The 6,451-nt window shown below is 35.2% G+C and overlaps 1 long non-coding RNA gene across 1 annotated transcript; it reads right to left on the reverse strand.

The window, feature by feature from the left end:
* Positions 1–3,467: 3,467 nt before the first annotated feature.
* On the reverse strand, positions 3,468–4,451 carry LOC125505860. The gene is made up of 3 exons (XR_007282496.1): positions 4,389–4,451; positions 3,851–3,997; positions 3,468–3,629 (listed from the first exon to the last, which is right to left on the reverse strand). It is a non-coding gene; the product is annotated as an uncharacterized LOC125505860 (long non-coding RNA).
* Between the last annotated feature and the right edge of the window lie 2,000 nt (positions 4,452–6,451).

The raw sequence follows: 6,451 nt of genomic DNA on the forward strand, positions 1-6,451 counted from the left end.
ATAATTGTAATGATTGTAATAATTGTAATTGTAAGTTTGTACTTTTATTTAAGAAAGAAACCAAATGTAAAAGTGGACATAAAGCTCAAACCTTTGAAAATTTAACTTCCCAATTTTCTCAAACTTAAGGAGGGAGGAGTTATATGACCACTTATGAAGACCACTGTATATTTTAAGTTTGGTTCGTAATAAACGTTTTTTAAAAGCAAGTTTTTTACATCCAGAAACAAAATTCAACAGATAAAAAGGCACGATAGATTATAATTTCTCAATGCATTAAAAGCAAATCAATGTAGAAAATTACAAATGATAAAAATTGTTCATTCTGTTCATGCCAACCCCGTATTATCTCCTCAAATAGAGCGTTGTGTATTTGTAAAATGCCGTAGATCCAACAGAAGAAGCACCCTACGACAAATTCCAGCTCAATCTAATCAGGAATCAACTTTAAATGTATCGTGCGAATGCAGTAGACTATGGCTGCACAAATCTAGTTACAGTTCGTTTAAAAAATGTTTATTATTTTATGGTGTTCAATATAAAATATTGTAATTTTTTATCTGCTTTTAATTTAGGCAAAGAAAAAAAGCCACTATTTACAGCTATCCAAAAGCAAAACGTTTGCGTTGGAGTAAATATAAAATATCCTGGTAAACGAAAATGCGGAAGAACGTTATTTTAAGTGTTTGAGGAGGTGAAAAATCAAAATTTGACGTATACGTAGGTGATTTTCGGAAAAAAGCTATTTGAACAAAATCAGGACTAGAAAGACTATTTAAAGCGCACAGGAAAATGTAACCAAGAGGATATATGGGGATGTATGAGTAGTAAACGGATTCGCAAATATGCATTTGTTCATGAAACTGTAAAAGTAGAAATGTAGGGGGGAGTGTTGTACCGTGGAACATTTTTCGGTTTTTATTTTTTATTGTCAATATTTTTGTTAATACCGTCATCTAATCTGAACCAGTACATCTAGTGCTATTTCAGCAATTTATGGTAAAATTGGCAAAAAGGTAATGTTATGTTATTAACCAAGGATTTGAAAAAATATGTTCCATGTTCAATTGCAAATTCTCCCAAGGTACAACTGTGCCTTGTACCTTGGTACAGGTATAATTGTACAAGATAACGCTAATTATACCTAAAGATGAGAAATAAGCAAATAAAAAGTTATATAAAATATTCGAAAGAAATAAAGTCTACAGAAAAAGAGAATTGTTCCATTCGACGATCCGATCCACCAACTACTGTTTCGGTAGTTTTCTCAAAATGTCTGATTCACTGATTTTATATAATTCTTCAGTCTTCAAAAATTTGTTACTATCTATTAGTTTTTTTTAGATAGACCACCAGTTCGGTTAATACAAAATCTCCTTCTATTAAAGTGGAATTTTCTGTATCTCTATCCTGTTCCATCTCCAAACTTTCTTGCTCAATTAATTTTTCCAAATAATCGTCTTCATCACTAAAATCTTGGATAGGTATTTCGCTATTTTCATAGTCGGAACTATGTTCAAATACTTTTTTGTAACTTTTTAAATTTTGTTTGTTTGGCCTGCTTCTTTAAATATTCTATTTCAATCGCATCTTTTTCTGGGGCTTCTGTTAATGTTCTCAATGTTCCTTTCTTCCCGCCTCCTTTAGTTTTTCTCGATGGAGTTTTCGGATACGGCCTTATAACTTCAGGACTCACAAAATTTACCAGTGGTGGAGATATGTTTTCAGGTCACTGAGAGGGACCAGGTTCGTTAAAATGTTTGAGATGTTCTACAATCGCATTTTTGGTATCTGGTCGATCTGTTGCAAAAGCACTTAAGAACTCGTCTTCACCGAAGATTTCTGTATTTAAAGGGCAAAAGCCTGTTAAAGAAAACCCCTTTGTTATATTCTTCTTTCTTCTGCCTTTCAACCTGTCTCCGTCTACTCCTGAACGTAGGTCTCTTCCAAACTCTTCCATTTTTCTCTATCCAGTGCAATGTTCAACCATCGTTTAATTGCCACGTCTCTGATATCGTCTACCCATCTTTTTGGGGACTTCCCACGCTTCTTTTTGTTTGTCTTGGCCTCCATTCTGTGGTTTTAAGCGCCCCTCTGATCTGTCTTTGGGTTGTCTAGCCACGTGTCCAGCCCATCGCCATTTCATCTTCGCGACTTGCTCGACTATGTCACTGATCTTCATTTTTCTGCTGATCTCTTCGTTTCTATCTCTATCTCGAAGTAAGATACTAATCATGCTTCGGTGCATAGCTCTTTGAGAAGTTCTGAGCTTTTTGGCGTAGGCTTTAGTGACGCATATGGTTTCCATTCCGTATGTATTGACTGGCAGGACACACGTATTATACGTTTTAGCGCTCAAATTCACAGGAATTGTGTTGTTCTTTAGGATGTGTCCAAGTTTTCCGAAGGCTGCCTACGCAAGTCTAATTAGTCTGGTAATTTCCGCATGCTGATTTTCTCTCCCCAGTTTGATAATGTGGCCTAGATAAATATACTCCTCGACGCGTTCAATGAACATTTGTTATATTCTGTTGAGTAAATGCCTTTGGGTAGGCTCTCCCAACAATTTCGGCAATTTGGTAGAGGGTTATTGCCTTTCCTGGATTTTGAAGCATCTATTCATTCATACCTTGATTGTAGTAGGTCTTATAAGGACAATGGGTGGAGCTTGTGCGACGTGTGGGGTGGAAATGTTAATAGCACAACCCCGTTAGATTTTGCAAGATCGATTACAGGAAGGGAAATATGGCTATCGTGATTATCATAAACCAATAACACTGGGCTGTCCTTAGATGGTTTTACATGATCGATGAAGTTCCCTGAAGAATGTACTGGAAGAATATTTCTTCGTTAGACCAACCTGACGGATTAGCGGCTCCAATCGTGCTTGGAGGAGCTCCGTTCATATGCTGTTTAAAATAAACTCTCGGAAAAATTTGTAACGGTGGTACATGGATTCCGATTGCACTTATACCGACAGTCATAATAATATTAATACCGCGTTCTCCGGATATCATGGAGCCTATCTGTTCTGCACCCGGTCGTTGCTGTCACTTCACTGACTCCCCATGGTTCTCGTCGCCGCTTATATAGTTTTCTCCAGGTAACCCAGACGGTTCTCGAAATCTCCAGACCAGGCGCGAAATTTCCCGCTTGACAGTGTCATATAAGCGGCGACGAGAACCATGGGGAGTCAGTGAAGTGACAGCAACGACAGGGTGCAAAAGAGATTTAACCCATTGAGTCGGAAGAACGAGTTTTCCGTCTGTTATTGTTATTGTTTGTGAAGTTGACGGTGTAATTTTGAAGTTAGTTTGTTCCTGTTCCGCATTTAAAGTTATACCGAGGTGAATAAAAGTTGGAAGATGAAGAAAGAGTTTCATACCCGGCCATCCACGGTACAATATATAAAAAAAAGTAAGTATAAATGCTTTACTTTCTACTCATGGAACATCGCCCGGCTCGTATATTCAGGTAGGAGATCAGCGACAGGATTACTTATATCAAAATTAAATTAACCAAATTGATTAAAAAACTACCGCTTCCTTCAAGCCGCAGTAAACACATCAACACTATCTGTGAAATGCAAACGTCTCTTCTTTTGTAGTGTGCCCATATCAACATTGCCACTGGAAAAATAAATGGACAGATTTAAACTCGTGAAAATGGACTGAAATGAACATTTTGCGGGAGTGTTTTCCTTTGAATGAAATTTGTTAATGAAAATGTTCGTTTTAATTGGCACGAGGTTTACTGTAATACGCATTTAACGAGCGGGAACATGAGAGCAAAACACAAATTAGCATTTATTTCTATTATTCTGTTGCGTTTAGGTAGACATTTTATATACCTCCGTTTCTTGTTTGTCCCATTGCATTGTCTCCATACATCATTATTACAACGTAGCATATGTGTGAAATACGTGGTGCCAAGTCCTCCAAAAATATGTGTACAATTATTCAACATTAAGCTGTGGTGCCCACATATACTCGTCCATCTGCAACGTATTTTTTTCAATTAAGTTTTAGCGTTGATATTGGGAGTGGGAAAACAAAAATATGATTATTTGTGTAGCCAGTGTTTATGCAATATCAAATTGCTAACAAAAACAGGAGAACAATGGTTTTATTTTTCGAGATAATATTTAATAATTTCAACACTATTTAACAATTTGATCATATTAAATGCATGTCAGGCATCAAAATACAAGGTTATTCAAATTGGCGACATTCCTCTGGAGGTGATGTCTGCCGGTGTTTTAGGAGTACAGAAAAAATAGTAAAAAAATTAATTGTTATTGAAAACTGAGACATTTGCAAAAAACTTTATAACAAAACTGGAAAAAATGTTTTTAAATGTAATCGGCCTAGTTAACATTACGTAAATACCTGTTGCTTCGTAATTAATTAAAACTCCGAAAACCATGGATAAACAGAGAAAGTGACATTGAGATAAGCAAAGATAAACGGTAAATTCAATAGGAATCGTTGAATGACGGAACCTATTTCGAAACTCACAACCCACAACCTCAAATGATTAATTTGTTTACAAATTACAAAAACATGCACTTGAGTCTGTAACTCAAACAAGTAATCATCTTATTATGCACTCTTCTCGTGTTTGGTTAATTAACTCTTGCCCAATTTATACCGGTGTTCAGTATTCCATTAGTTTAATGTGATCTTACATACGTGGCAGGAATGTAGCCGGAATTAATTTGGTGCCTGGGAAAGTGTCAGCAGTTGTGCAATGTTCTAAGTGTCCCTCGGAGAGAGTTCAAACAAATTTGAAATTAGATTTTCAACTGTTAATATCTTCTAGAAATGATCGACAAAAATTTATTATTTTTCTCGTACCTTCCAAGTGAGCCCCTACTACCCCTTAAAAGGAATGACGCCAATTTTGAGTCACCGTGTAATTCAAGTTGATGGCTAATTGATACATTTTTTATGATAGACAATGTTGCAGAGTATGAGTTAATTTAATGTAAGATCAGTAGCAAATTCCGTTGCAAAATGAAGAAAACATTTCTTTCTCGGGGAGTTATACATATTTCTTTATTCGCAAAACTGTTCTTCTGTCAGAAGATGTGCTATATTTCTGATTCCTGATAAACCGCAAAATTAAAGGGTAACAGTCCGTAAAATTGCGATGAAAATAGCACGTCTGTGCCAGCAAACCAGAGGGGGTCATTTGATTGATCGGTGGAGTCTTATTTTCATTTTAATCCATAACGTGATGATGTCCGTCTCATCAATCAATTAATGATTCAAACTTATGGCACAAACATAAATGTTTTGTTTGAATCTAAAAACCCGTAAATGACATTGACATTGACGTGACGTAAATGACATGACGAATTGACATTGTTCTTGTTCTAGGGGAATTCCTTCAAAACTGTTTTAGTATGTATCTTGTAGGTTGGAATATTTCCCGATAGAATTTGTTGTTAAATTGATCTATCGATTTCGAAATAAATTATCATTTTCTAAATCCGGATATATCTCTGAAAGAGTAAATCTTGCGCTAGATATATTTTAATAAAATTGAAATCTATTTTAATCCTGGAGTTTAAATTGGGACATAAATTAAACACCTGTTTTAAATTATACCCCAGAAGGCCTTCTGCTATATAAAACAAGAAAACGCCTAAAAAGGAAACAAGTTAATCGCTTACTTCCTGAATAACGCTGTATATAAGGAAAAAACGAGTATACTCTAGTACCTCCTTCTTTTGGGACTAAAGTGTCGCTCTGTTCATTGTCTTTCATAGTTTCCGTTCCATTATAGAATTTACGCAGAGCATTAGCGTTCTGTATGTTAGTTAACATACGAATGTTGGTTCAACATTAATTGTAGTACAGTGAGGAAACTTAAATAAATAAACAAAACGCCGGTAACTGAAAATAACGACTTCTATTAGTTAATGATTTAAATCGTGTCTGTGTAAACATTAAGGTTTTGGTCACACTGGTTTATCACTGTGCACTCAGTCGAGAAACCTTTTGAAGTTTTGAGAATGTTTTATCTTCGTATAGACTTATGCGATTTAATAGGTAATAGATAAAGCTCGGATTTAAAGGCAAGACAATTTGAAGAAAAAGGCGCCTATATAGGCAAGGATTTAAAAAAAAAGGCAGGCATATTGTGATATAGGCAGCCTGCCTACACATAAATGTAAATTAAAGAAATATATTTACTGCGTATAATAAACAAATTATATTAGCGCATTCTATTATATAACACATAAAATTCTACAATGAAATACTAGTAATAATTATTTAAAAAAATAGTAATAACAGTTAACTTAGGCATTGTTACTATGTAATATTTTCTCATTTATAGCTACAACTTATCGGTCTTAAAGCACAACCTTCTGTCACTTAAAATAAGTTTATACATCGAAAAAGATCGTTCGACGTCAACAGATGTAATTGGAGCAAATTTGAGG

This window comes from Dendroctonus ponderosae, unplaced genomic scaffold (assembly GCF_020466585.1).
Source record: "Dendroctonus ponderosae isolate FM_Combo_2020 unplaced genomic scaffold, Dpon_F_20191213v2 Dpon_F_20191213_1, whole genome shotgun sequence".
NCBI lineage: Eukaryota > Metazoa > Arthropoda > Insecta > Coleoptera > Curculionidae > Dendroctonus > Dendroctonus ponderosae.